The 15,047-nt window shown below is 38.7% G+C and overlaps 1 long non-coding RNA gene across 2 annotated transcripts in view; it reads left to right on the top strand.

Annotated features, from left to right (window-relative positions):
• LOC106504949 overlaps window positions 1-15,047 on the top strand; it is a 590,151-nt gene that overhangs the window by 267,674 nt on the left and 307,430 nt on the right. The gene's annotated exons all lie outside the window — the stretch shown is intronic.

Here is a 15,047-nt window from a genome sequence, read left to right as displayed (position 1 = left end):
TTTTTTCTTTTTATGGCCACACACTTGGCATATGGAAGTTTCCAGGCTAGGGGTCGAATCAGAGCTGCAGTTGCTAGCTTCCCCACAGCTACCACAACACCAGATCTGAGTTTCATCTGTGACCTGCGCCACAGACTGTAGCAACGTCAGATCCTTAACTCACTGGGTGACACCAGGGATGAAACCCACATCCTCAGGGGCCCTGTGTCCTGTACTTAACCCACTGAGCCACAGTAGGAACTCCAAAGGAATGTTTTTAGTAAGGCCGTCTTTAGGGTGTATACGGCCTTACATGTTATGGACTGAATTGTATTCCCTAAAGTTCATATGTTGAAACCCTTATCACCCATGTGGCTGTGTTGGGTATTGCTGTGTTACTTTTAAAGTGGTAATTAAAGTTAAAAGACGTCATAACGGTTTGGGGCCTTATTTCAGTATGACTAGTGTTCCTATATTAGAGGAAGAGACATGGGGGTACACTCACAGAAAAAAAAGGCCATCTGCAAGCCAAGAAAAGAGCTCACACCAGAAACCAACCCTGCTGTGAACTTGATCTTGAACGTCTAATCTCCAGAACTGTGATAAAATAAACTTCTGTTTAGCTACCTGTCTGTCATATTTTGTTATGGCAGCCTTAACAGATGAATACATTAGGCAGATATTTTTTTATGAACTACCTTTTCAGGAGAAATGCAATGTTCCTGGCTAATTTCATATCTTACTGGGAGAAAAGGTAAGAGATCTATTGGTATGCACAAGGATATGGCTCCATCAGTATTGAAACAATATAGATCTTGCTTCTGTAGTTTTTGGATGTCATTTATTTAATGCTGGTTACGCCATCACTCAGGACGTTGCGTCATCCATTGTGCCACCTGTGATTACTGGGCATCCCAGGACTCTTTCAAAAGTTGTTACTGTGCTTCCTTGAAAATAACTCCAAATGCAAGACTTACCCAGAGTGTGTGGGAACAGGAACATATGAAGTACATATAATTTGTTTTTACCAAATCTATATTTTCAAAAGCTTATGTCTTGCAACCATGTCTTTTCTTGAAGTCTTGAGGCTACAATCACTGCATTCCTAGCAAGTAATCTTTTTTGATGGTGATCTCAATCCTGTTTTTTATGCCCACACTGCTACCAGTGGGTGGATAGCTGAGATGCTGAAAAGAACAACCCCGATGTAAGGAACATTCATCCCTCATCAGGAAGGATTAAGAGGGGGAGGAGATCATGATGTCACCAGAAGTGGAGACAAGAGAGGACATTAATGGAAGGACCTTGATGGTGTTAGCAAGCAACCCTCTCAGAAAGCCTTCAGTGGAGGGGGATACAGCTGTCTGTGGGCAGACCAAGGAGGGGTGAGGTCTTGCCATGGCTGATGTGTGTAGGCACAGGGGAATAATGCCTGATACCACCCCACCCCCCTTGAGTACTATAGAATGAAGCAGCATTGTTGGAACACGAGGCTGTAGGAACATGTGTGGTTCAAGCATAAGTGTTGGTATGGACCATGGGTAGCCCACATCCACAAATACATCCATGGGAGACCTGAGTGAGAAATTATGAACCATGTACCACAGCAGTCAGTGGTAGTGATCCTGGAAGACCTCCATGGGGACAGGGAACACCCCAAAGAGGTGAGTCCCAGGGGTTCTCTGTGCTTCTGGTTGACTCCATGCCGTAGAGGAGGCCAGGTTCCCAACAGACAGAAACAGAGCTGGATCCTCCACAGACCCAGCCCAGTCTTTGATCCTGAAAGAGAACTTAGAAATTTTAAGGAAGGCATCCAAAGCTCTAGAGCCCCTAAGGTGGGTCTAAGGCATACTAGTCTTAGCACTGTGCAAAAGATGGTCTGTTTTTGTCAGTTGGTCAACCATGTCTCCTCTCTTTCTACTTCTGCTCTTTTTTCTCTTCATGGGCATTTTATCACCACCACCAACCACTCCTCAAGTTAGGTAGGTTTTGGGGCAGGTTTTGGTTTATGGTCTGTATAATATTACAACTGCCCCCACCCACCAAAAAAAACAAGCAATTAATGTTTGACTTGGTAATAGGATTTTCTTCTATCATAAATAATGCCATGTCATCTTTCTTCTGAGTACTCACATGTGTACTGTAATATTGTATTAAAAACACAATTTTAGATAAGCAACAAGGATTGACAGTATAGCCGAGAGAACTATATTCAATAACCTATGATGGAAAATAATCTGCCAAAAATATATAACCAAATGATGTACCTCTGAAATTAACACAGTATTGTGAGTCAACTGTATTTCAATTAAAAATGCAATTGTACTAGTTTTCTATTGGTAGTGTAACAAATGACCAGACATTTGGTGGCTTAAACAATACAGATTTATTGTCTTATAGTTTCTTAGGTCAGAAGTCTGACAGAGGTGTCACTGGGCTAAAATGAAGGTGGTGAGGCTATGCTCCTTTGGGAGGACCTGGGGTACCAATTCCTTGCCTTTTCAGGCTTCTAGAGGCTGCCCAACTTTCTTGGGTAGTGTCCCTTTCTCTGTTTTCTAAGAGCAATATTGCAGCTCACCAACTTTCTCTGATTGCAGCCTGGAAAGGTTCTTTGCTTTTAAAGATCCATCTCAGGAGACTGGGATCTTTTGAATACTCTAGGATCCTCTCACCATCTCGAGGTCCTTAACCCTAATCACATGGGCAAAATTCCTTTTGCCATACATAGTAATGTAGTCACAGGTTCCAGAGGATTATGATATGGATATCTTGGGCATCTACTCTTCTTCCTATCAAAGCAATGGGAACAACAAAGTAAGGTGACAAGAATCTTTACGCCATTTAGAATGCTGCCCCTCTAATGACTCACAGATCATGCCCCTGTTCATTCCACAAGTAAAGAAATGAAAAAAGGTGTTTTGCTCTGCATTTACATTTTTTTGACAATAAGATGTGAATATTTAGAAATGGATTATTCAGTTTCATTTTTAGTGCCCTGTAATACAATTTAAATGATTTAATATCAATAGTCATCATGGTAATTTTCTTTTTCGTCTATGAACTAGAAGATGCCAGGATTGGCATTTATTTAATATTTAGTCATGTACGCAGAAAGATTAGAGTCCTAAATTTATCACAGCCCCCAAAGCAAAAGGAAAATTTCAGCCTCTGGCAAGGAATTGTTTAAGTTCATCACCTTAAATTTGAATTTGGGGTCACAAGGAAGAGAGTAATGATGCTTCAAGTAATGAATCATCCAGGGGCTAGTTAATTGGAAACGTAGCCCAAAGAATGTGGGAGTTCTTAGCTAAGAAATGAAAAATGTCTTTCAGTGTCTTGAAACCACGTAGAGAAAATGCCCCGATGTCATGAATGTGCTATGCTGTGATATAATTAATAAAGTGCCCTCAGCACGAGACTAGAAGTCAAGAATTTTTTGTGTTGACTTTGTCACCAAATTATATAAAGACCTTCATCTGAGTCTCAGTTTCCTCTTATGTGTAAATGAGAACTTGAGATAGACTGTCTCCAAGGTCTCATTCAATTTTTATATTTTATAATGCCCTATTTAAAAAAATAGTCTTTAGAATACAGTTCAATTACAATTTAAAAAAATTAGTCCCAAATCACATTCATTCCCCTTCACACCTAATGGAATAAGTGTTCAGTATTCCCACTTGTGCGTTACCACATCAGCCTGCACAGATGTCTGGAATAATAGTTATATTGCATAGCAATCCTGTTTATGGGTATCACTCTTCCTAATTGGTTTTCTGTTTTTTAAGGGCAGATACTCATTATTCATTTTCCCCTGGAGTTCAGAAGAGGGCTCATAATGTGGTAGGTTCTCAATAGATGCATAGATGCCTTCTGAATAAATTCATTTAATAAATGTACTATTTCTCAAAGTATATTCCATGTACATAGTAGTCCATTGAGATACTCTGCAAAAGGAGTTCCATAATACCAAGTTTGTTGAATACTATTTCTTTTCTCTGTATGAATATTTACAATTGGCTATTCAAAAGTTCTGCAGAAATTTTTTGTATAAGCTGGAATTTTGCACACATCAGACTATGACATTATTTGAAGTGAAAACAATGATCCATGCAAGATGTTTTGCAAAGCAGTGCATTTATGAATTAAGTGTAAGACTCTGATAAATGGAACCTTAGGTAATTTTGACAGAATTCCATATTCTTAAATTTATTATACTAGTTATGATGTGCCTACCTCATATCAAAATATTCTCTCTGGGCATTATTCCTCTAGTTTCGCTGGCCTTCTCAAACCAGCAAATAATTTCTTCTCAGGGCCTTTGCACAACCCTTCCCAATCTTTTGAGATGGTTCTCTGCTAAACACATCATATGTCTAATAACTACTGATTTTTCACTTCTCTACTGAAATTTCACTTCCTGAAAAAGTAATTATTCTCCCTTATAGAACCATATTAGTTTCCTTCATAAAATTCATCACAGTTGGTGCTTTCCTTTAATGTTTGTCTTCCTCATTAACTTTCTGACAGTATTTGTTGTATATATTTTGTTCACCATTTTTACCTAGCTCCTAGTCCATAACATGAGCTTAGTAAATACTTTTTGGAGTTCCTGCTGTGGCGCAGTGGGTTAATGATGCAGCCTTATCTCTGTGGCATCATGGATTCAATCCCCAGCCCTGCACAGTGGGTTAAGGATCTGGGGTTGCCGTAGCTGGAGTGTACGTTGCAGCTTGGATTCGATCCCCAGCCTGGGAACCTCCATAAGCAGTGGGTGTGGTTGAAAAAGAAAAAAAAATTTTTTCTCAGAAAACTTTTTGAATGAGGAGATATATATATATATTTAATGTTAAATGTTGCTCTCCCTTTTGGATGATAATGTGCAGGAGGCTAGGAATCGTGTGTATTTGTATATTGCTCTATTGCCAAAAATATGAGTGCAGTAAGTAGTGTTCAATAAATATGTGTTGAGTAAACTAGTTATTATTCCAGCAGTTTGAATAAGCTATTGAGGATGACCTCCCCCCCCCCGTTTTACTGAGGTATAATTGATAAATAAAATCGTGAGACATTTAATGTACACTAACATGATTTATGTACACATGGTGAGAGGATCCTTCCCCCCCACATCAAATTAGTTAACACATTCATAACCTCGCCTTTTTATTTTTGGTGAGGACACTTAAGTTCTCATCTCAGCAAATTTCAATTATACAATAGAATGTGGTCCATTATAGTTGCCACGTTATATGTTAGATCCTCAGAGCTTTTTCATCTTATAATAAAGTTTGTACTGACTTCTCTCCCTGTTTCCTCCATCCTCTAGCCCCTGCCAACATCTTTTCCACTCTGTTTTGATGATTTCAACCTTTTCTCTTTTTAAAAGATTCCTTATATTAGTGACGCCATGGCTATTTTTTTTCCTTTGTCTGGCTATGTCACTCAGTATGATGCCTTCCAGGTTCATCCACGCTGTTGCAACTGACAGAATGTCTTTTTTTATTAGGTCTGAAAAATATTCCATTATGTATATGTATATGTGTATATCACATTTCCTTTAGCCATTCATCCATTTATGGACACTTTGTTGTTTCCACACCCTGGCTATTATTTTTTTAAATCAATTTTATTGGAGTATACTTGATGTACAATATTGTGTTTGTTTCAGGTGTACAGCAAAGTGAATCAGTTATACACATATATCCATCTTTTTCAGATTCTTTTCCCATATAAGTTATTGTAAAACATTGAGTAGATTTTCCTGTGCTATGCAATAGGCCCTTGTTACTTATCTATTTTATATATAATAGTGTGTATATGTTAATCCCAACCTCCTAATTTATCACTCAATACCTTGGCTCTTGTGAACAATACTGGAATGAATGTGGGAGTACAGATATTTCTTTAAAGTAATGGTTTCATTTTCTTTGGATAAATACCCAGAAGTGGAATTGCTGGATCATACGCTAGTTCTATATTTAATATTTTGAAGAACCTCCATAATGTCTTCTGCAGTGGCCATACCAGTTTACCTTCCCACCTACAGTGTAGGAGGTTTTCTCCATATTTTCACCAGCATTTATCTCTAATGATGAACTTCAAATGGTGAATTTTTGTATTTTTTTTTATTCTTTAAAATATTTATTTGACATGCTGATAGAATACTAGAAAATAGGATTTTCATGGGAGCATGAGAGAAGAAAGATGAAGCAAAACAAATTGTTTAACTTAGTAGAATGTAATTTATCACAATTTAAATAGAAATCCAAATTTTAGAAGACTCTTTTGCTGTATAGCACAGGGAACTATATCTAGTCACTTTAGCCATTCATCCATTTATGGACACTTTGTTGTTTCCACACCCTGGCTATTATTTTTTTAAATCAATTTTATTGGAGTATACTTGATGTACAATATTGTGTTGTTTCAGTGTACAGCAAAGTGAATCAGTTATACACATATATCCATCTTTTTCAGATTCTTTTCCCATATAAGTTATTGTAAACATTGAGTAGATTTTCCTGTGCTATGCAATAGGCCCTTGTTACTTATCTATTTTATATATAATAGTGTGTATATGTTAATCCCAACCTCCTAATTTATCACTCAATACCTTGGCTCTTGTGAACAATACTGGAATGAATGTGGGAGTACAGATATTTCTTTAAAGTAATGGTTTCATTTTCTTTGGATAAATACCCAGAAGTGGAATTGCTGGATCATATGCTAGTTCTATATTTAATATTTTGAAGAACCTCCATAATGTCTTCTGCAGTGGCCATACCAGTTTACCTTTCCACCTACAGTGTAGGAGGTTTTCTCCATATTTTCACCAGCATTTATCTCTAATGATGAACTTCAAATGGTGAATTTTTGTATTTTTTTTTATTCTTTAAAATATTTATTTGACATGCTGATAGAATACTAGAAAATAGGATTTTCATGGGCGCATGAGAGAAGAAAGATGAAGCAAAACAAATTGTTTAACTTAGTAGAATGTAATTTTCACAATTTAAATAGAAATCCAAATTTTAGAAGACTCTTTTGCTGTATAGCACAGGGAACTATATCTAGTCACTTGTGATGGAACATGATGGAGGATAATGTGAGAAAAAGAATGTATATAGATATGTGTGACTGGGTCACTTTGCTATAGAGTAGAAAATTGACAGAACACTGTAAACCAACTATAATGGAAAAAATAAAAATCATTAAAAAAATTAGAGACCTGAAAAAGAAACTCTTTTTATGCTATTTCTATAGTAAGAAATTCCTGGATGAAGTTGAATCTGAAGTTGAATTCAGACCTGTGAGAGTTTTACTATTTATCAAACATTTGTTGAGATTACAAGAAATTTTACAGTATGTTCAGATAGATTGTGTATCAGGGTGGGTATCTGAACTACAAAGAATCAGTTTGTTTTTCATTATTAAGTGATAATAATATAAACACCTAAGTGTCAAGAGACCCTGTAGCAATTTTCTCCAATATAAGCCTCAGGAATTTCACTGTTTTTGAGGCAGGTGGGGATGAACAGTGCTCCTTTGAGGAAGAGGAAAACTTGGGCCCAGTAGAATTGTGACTTAGTTCTTATCAGCAGTGCTTATGGATACAATTGGAAATAGCCCTGTCTCTGCTGATCTGTCCTTTTTCTGCTGTACTGATGAGTTTTTCTCCCTCTTCAACACCCCCCACCCCCACCCCCAAGTCTTTCTTAGCAGCTTGGTACTTCAGAAAATATTTTAGCCTAATATTTCAGTCAGGGTAGAAAGTTCAGGCGCTCCTTTGTCAAAATTTATTTTTGGGGGAAAATAAATGGAATGAATGTGTTAAATTTCTCTAGGAAAGTCCTCTTGTGGCAGCTGAGAGTTGGCAGGGGGCGCACCATGCCCTGTGCTTTAAAGAAGTCATTGCAAACGTGTGCTTCCATAATCATATGTTAAGAAGTTTCTGATACCCAAGATGAGTAAACTAAAAGAAAATATAAAAAATATGAAACAGAGAGATTAAAGCCTGTCTATTTCCCATTTCTGGGAACTTAATTTATATATGTACATATATAAATTTTATATGTATAAATTATATATAATTATATATATCATACATAGTACATATTTATATATCCTGTATATATATAATATGCAGAATTTATATTATATATAAATATGATTTCTGGTGGATTTTAGATGTCTGGCTGTCCTGAAAGCTCTGACTGTTCTGTGAAAGAACATATGACCTTTTCTCTAGGGGTTTCTTTTGTCTGAAGCATGAGGTACAGAGTGCTTATCACTATTTTGCTGTAAATTACACCTTATCTGTGTTGTTTTCATTTAACCAGTTTTGCTTTAGAATGTAATTGATGCTTGTGATCATAACTGATGCTCCACTCTTGGTTGTTAGATGCCGACTCAAGGTTTTCATTACTTGAAAACACCTTTTGTTTATGCAGTAAACATTTCTTGAGCTCTGGCTCTGTGACAGGTACTCACTGTTCTAAGAGCTGGAGCACTGCCCTGAACAAACAGGAAAGCCCTGTCCTTGTGGAGCCAAAGAAAGAAAGTCTATTGTATGTTGGAGAGTGATTATTGTTGAGAGTATAAATCAGAGAAGGGAGCTGTAACATGTCAAGGGTGGCCAGTGAGTGCTGGGGGAGGGTCATCGAGAAAGAGGATTTTATGTAGAGACCTAAAGTGAGTGATGGAGTTAGCTATTTCAGGGAGAGCAGCCTCGGAAGATGGAAGAGCCAGTGGACTGGGCGGGAGGTGGGGGCTTGACAGTTGGCTTAAAGGAACAGGGCAGCGGCCAAGGTGCCTGGGACTGTGTGAGTGAGGAAGCACAGTAAGAGATGAAATTAGAGGGAATGTGGGCCTCACATGGGCCTTGGGGTTATAAGAGGTCTATATATTAGAATCGCCCCCAGGGGGAGCTCACGACACATCCTGGACCAATTAAATTAGAATCTGTGGGAGAGGAACGCAGATATTAGCGGTTTTGAAGCTGCTGGATGTGCAGCCAAGACTGAGAAACATCACCGTTAGGGGTAAAGTGATACTAGCTGAATGACATGATGGGATGTTTATTATAAAATATTCACATTGGCTACTAGTTTAAGAGTATTCTGAATGGAAAAGGAAAGAACAGTAATTATTAGTTGTGAGGTTATTGTAAATTCCAGCCAAGAAATGGTAGCTGTGTAGGGGTGGCAAGAAGTGGTGGAACTTTGGGTCTATTTTGAGCTCAGTGCTGCATATTTTGCATCTCCTAAAAGTTCTGTGTGCTAGTCTGCAATAAGCAGCTTATATGATTCAATATGTGAAATAGTCAGGCAATGACTCCTTGGTATCCAGGAGATCTATGATGATTCACAATAAGGGGAAACCAGCATTGGAGGTTCTGGCAATGGTCTCATTCTTGATCTGGATAATGATCACAGGTATATTGGCTTGTGAGAATCCATCAGATCATACATTCATGATTTCAGCACTTTTCTACATGTATTTTATACTTCTACACTAGACAAGGTGGAGGAGCCTATCCTAGAATGAAGGACACTACAGAAGCTTAAAAATGCCTTGGTGATGCCTCTGTCTTGTTCAGTAGCTGCAGGATGTGCAGGTGATTATGAACATTTGGACATCTTTGCTTTCCAGCCCACTGATGAGCTACACCTTTCTGTGTGCCAGCTTTGTACAAAGACCTTTGCCCCAATAACAAACTTGTAAGATGTCTGTTCTGTTGTGATGTTACTCAGATAAAGGGCTTTCCCTCCTTGTTAGTGTTAGCCTGGTGGGATTGAGACTCTTGTGGAAGTGAGGTGAGACTTTGAAGGGGAACGGGGGCATGTATAAGGTCACCGAGAGAGCAGAGAAATCAGTTAATTTGAGGATCTTGCTTTCTTTACTACTGACTTTGCCACATGACCTTGCACTTTACTAGTACTGCAGTCTTAAAAAGTGACTCTGTACTTTGAGGGAGTTCAGCAAAAGTTAATGTTTAAAAAACAGCAAGGATGCCAAAGTTTCAACTAGTGTGATTGGAACACATTCTGGAATATTGCTTTTTTTGAATAGATTTTTGCATTTATAAACAAAAATAAATAGAGTGAAAAATTTCCTCTCTTATAGAAAGAAATTGACATGCCAGACATAATTCACTGGGACATTCATTTTCTGGAGAATACAATTCATTGAAAGAGAGCACTTGCAAGGAGCCAAGTCATAGCAAATATATTGGCACTGTTTCATGGCTTTATACCTAGAAAGGGTAAGCTTGGCGGGGCCTCCAGCAGTTGCTTGGCACTGTGAGTAGAGCACTTGAAGGGGCAAGTTGGATGTTAGTGCCTTGTGTGATATCAAGGAGAGTGTCATTTGGAAAACCACATTCAATTTGCTTGTGTTCTCTGTTAAGTAATTTAAGAGTTGGTTTTGAAGGTAGAATTTTTCAGGGCTGGAAATGGATGCCTATATAAGCCTAATTACCTTCCAGCACAATATCTGATAATCATTACATGTCAGCTAATCAGCTTGAAAAGAAGCTCAAAGAGGATTTTTTTTTTTTGCTGTTTGTTTGTTTTTGTTTTTGTTTTTGTTTTTTGTTTTGAACCCTTCAATTAAAAGCTTACGAAGAAGCAGAGAGGAAATCTTTTCTATATTGAAAGAGAAGCAGATACCAATCATTGGTTTTTGCTGGGCTGACAGTGCACCTAACTTCTGCTGCGAGTACATTCTATTGGAGTAGGATGATATGAAGAAGGATGTTTTGCCACACACATGCAGGCAAATATTACACCACAGGGCTTGTATTAATTGCAGTCCAGACCATATGTTCTGCTTAATCAAATGCATTACCTTGTGAAAATTGCTTTCCCTGGTAAACCTAGTGTGTCCATCTTCCATTTATTTCCCTTTTAGGATTTAGTCTAGGCACTCAAGCCAGTCAGGACCACTAACATTTAATACATTGAAAACATGATTATTTTCTAGTCCTTTCCAGACTTGAAATATATAATAAAGAAAACATTAAAGGTTTCGAACTTGGTTCATATTTTTGCTTGATTGAGTGGGCTTTGGAGGCTTTAAGAGTGTGAACAATGTCTATAAGTTCAAAGTGAAAACTAATTTTCTGTCTGTTTTTTTTAACCCTGTATCTACTGAGTAAATTGTAGACATTCTAAACAAAATTGAGAATAGAAGCAGGGATTTTTCCCTTCGGTTTTCACATGGGGTGCCAAATGTGGTCTGCGTTTTTGGAGCTTCCATGGGAACTGAGAAGTGAAACAAGATATCTGTATTGGGTTCTGGATTATCTGAAAGTATTTTTCTGATTTGATGAAACCTAATGGTGTTAATGATGCTGTTGCCAGCGATAAAGGGGTTACTGGTAATCCATGATGTGCTAGGACAAAATGCTGATGCTTGTTGGGAAAAGCAGTTGGGTACATGAGTCTTTTGACCCACACTCAACCTCTTCAAGATGGGCCTTGTGCTGGGGACAACTTCTAACCGGGGTAAGAGCTCACAGCCTGGGCCAGGCTTGTCACTCTGCATGGGAATATCTTTTTCAGTTGTAAGCCCAGTGCATGCTCCTCCCTCTGCTCTGCTTAAGTGTGAGCATCATAGAGAACCTGGCCAACCCCGATGCCATATCTGTCCTCTGAGAAGAAGGGATGGAACCCATCTACTGAGGCACAGGAAGGGTACGGGTGAGCCAAGTGCCTTGCATTGGTTGCCAGGAGAGACCCTTTGTCTGTGCATGACTGCTGCCCAGTATTGGAGCTGATCTTGCTCTGTCTCATCTCTATGTGAATAAAGCACTGTTATATCTAGTGCTCAACTGTGTTGTATTCTCTCTAGTCACTCTGTTACAAATACGTTGGGCAGAAGCTTTTGGAATCCTCTCCTGGGACTGGCGACTGGAAATTGGTGTTCTCTTAGACACTGGGCTGTTTTGAGGTTTAGGGGACAACTTGAAGAAAGAACATGTAGTCTCAAGTCTCAAGGTTGGAGAATGGACTAAAATGCCTCTATAACTGCCCTAAAATAAAGTTTGGTTTTCTGTAAACATAGGGCTTAGATTTCTGAAAACCAAACCTAACGTCTGTTCCTGAAAGCACCTGAATTTCAGTGCAAATTGAATTCGCAGTCTTGTAGAATTTCTTATGTTGATTATATTGGTTTGGAAGAAATGAAAACAAAAAAATTGAAATGGGGGCCTATGGACGGATCCTAATAAAGCTAAGGACATTGGGTTCTTAAATTCTGCTGAGCCTCCTTTGCTAGAAGAAGAGGCTCTTTATCTCTTGTCTTTGGAGGTGAGTTTCTACTTGTCTCAAGAACATGAAGCCTCTGCCAAGGTAAAAGGCTTGCAGAGGCTTCTCAGGACCTACTTCCATCCAATATCTTCTAGATCTATAATCAGACAAAAAATCTTGGGGCCAGCTTAGGGGGTTAGGTATAAAATATGACACATGAAATAGTGCCATATACATCAAGGTAATTGCAATTTTTACAAATTTATATTGACAGCATCCTGGAGAACATGTATGAGAATGAATTCTAAGGTAGTTGGAACAGTGTGAGAGAAATATATTCATGTATTGGGCTGAATTTGTTGATACAGATTGAACTAAGAAAAGAGTCTGGATTTAATGTTTTAGCTTAAGTAGCAAGGATGACTCTAAGAGTTTGCTTGGTTGGTTTACTGAAACACGGGTCCAAAGATGATCTACACTAATTGAAATTGAAATTTCAGGAGTTCCTTGATGTTCTGTAGAGGCAGGTTTAGAAAGATTGTGATGCCAAAGTGGATCTGTCATGTAAGACTTAGGTACCCTACCCTGAACTATGTCCCACGGGAGAGTCTAGAGTACACTCCCTTCATCTAAGCTCTAAGAAATAAATTTGTAAAAGAGCTCATTATCCCCTGAGAGCTCTAGAGGGGCTGTTCTCTGTAGGTCAGGACCCACAGGAGGAATATACTCCTCAAATTGGACCCTCTAATTCAAAGGGATGCTGGGATTCTTGGGAGGCAGGGACGAAAAGCAGCACTTAATTGCCAGAGGCGAGGTGGGTGTGGTTATCATATTGGACAGCAGAACAAAAGCAGTAATCAGAATTTGATCTGCAGAAAGATCTTTGATGATCATGGTGTTTATAAAACTAAATATTTTTACAGCCTCTTATAGTCTCACTTGAATTAAGTAGAAAACTTTAGGTCTAGAAACAAAAAATCTGCCTTAAATAACAGCAATAGAATCATGGCCTTTCACTCAATTCCCAAACATGAGCTAATTTCCAGCCCTAAAGTCCTTTGACTGAAGGAAATGCCAGGTGTCTTGAGGAAGGATGTGGACAATGTGGTGGCTTTGAGATAGTCAACATTTTATACCAGAAATCTTCACAACATTCCTCAAAGGGACCTATTGCTATTTACCAAGGTGGTAAAGTTAAGAAGTGGAAATAACCAGCATTTTGGGGAATTACTGGATACTAGTCTCATGACTGACATTTATTCCTAGAAACCCCAAATGCCATTGTGGTCCACTAGTCAGAAAAGGAGCTTATGGGTGCAAGGTAATCAATGAAGTTTTGATTTGGCTATTAGTGGGACAATGGGTCCTTGAATCCATCCTGTGGTTATTTCTCCAGTTTGGGAATGCATGGTTGAAGCAGGCATACTCAGCACTGGCAGAGTTCCCACATTAGTGCCGCTGGGCTTGTTTATCTCAATTATCAAGAGAACAAAGGTGTTGCTACTATGCTGTTGGGGGATTGGGAGACATCAGGAATAAAGACATCCTTGGGGTGCTTCTTAGTACTTCTATCAGCTGCAATAAAAGCTAATCGAAAAACTATAATAATGCAACACAGGTGGCCCAAATGCTTCAAAAATGAATGTTTGGGTCATCTCACCAGATGAGGAAAATTGAGCAAAAAAAAAAAATTGCTTCAGAAGCAAAGGGAATATATAATGGGTAGTGAAAGAAGGAAGGCAGAATACCAGCTATAACTATGTGACAAGTTAAGAATGAGAACTGTAATAACTAATGATAATTTCTTACTTAGCTTGGTATGAATTTATTTGCATATTACTCTGTCAATTGTGATATATATTAATCTATTATTTTCCATTGCTTCCTCTTCCATTCCTTTACTCTCTAACATCAGATGTATTCATAAGTGGTTAACCTATACCGCAGAACACTAAGTAGGGAGTATGATGCTGGCCTCTTAGCTCATCTTGTTAGAACAGGGCATCATCTGTGCTTGCACCTTCTCCAGATCTCCTCTTTTAGCTTCTCAGAGTCCCAGGGCAGGTGCGTGTGTAACCCCATGATGAAGGCACCAGCTTTATCTGTAGGTCACCAGTGTGATCAAGGTCAGAAAGCATTGAAAGACAAACACACATTCCACTGGCTTCATGGGTTTAACTTCAGATTGGCAGGTTTCAGTCTCTCTTGTTCTACTCCTTTTTATATCCAGCTTTTCTTCCTCACTGTGGGCCCTGTTGACCTACAGTGACTTTGGGTTCAACAAATGCAGTCAGCAGTCATCCCATTGATGACTTCATCAGGTCCCCTTCCTATTCAGTGGGGCTGGTCCCAACCCTTGTCTTCTGGATTTATACTTCCCTATCTTCTCCCACAGTTGGATAAAGCCATATCTGTAATAAATCCCTTATCTAATAGCACTCAGATTCCTGGAACCCTAACACAGAGGTCATTCTGATATTAATATTAACATATACCATGTTGCCAATGTTGCTACAGTATAACTATTTCTAGCTCTGAAAGTTGAACTATAAAAATATGGGTCTTTTGAGTACTATATTAGCATTTTTTTATTTTTGGGGCTACACTTGTGGCATATGGGAGTTCCCAGACTAGGGGCTGAGTCGGAGCTGCAGCCACAGCAATGCCAGATCTAGGTGTGAGCTGCATCTGTGACCTATGCCACAGCTTGTGCAATGGTGTTTTTTTGTTTTGTTTTGTTTTTATTTTTTTTGTCTTTTTGCTGTCTCTTGGGCTGCTCCTGCGGCACATGGAGGTTCCCAGGCTAGGGGTCTAATCGGA

Source organism: Sus scrofa, chromosome 9, assembly GCF_000003025.6.
Source record: "Sus scrofa isolate TJ Tabasco breed Duroc chromosome 9, Sscrofa11.1, whole genome shotgun sequence".
Taxonomy (NCBI): domain Eukaryota; kingdom Metazoa; phylum Chordata; class Mammalia; order Artiodactyla; family Suidae; genus Sus; species Sus scrofa.
This window is presented reverse-complemented; position numbering and strand designations above follow the sequence as displayed.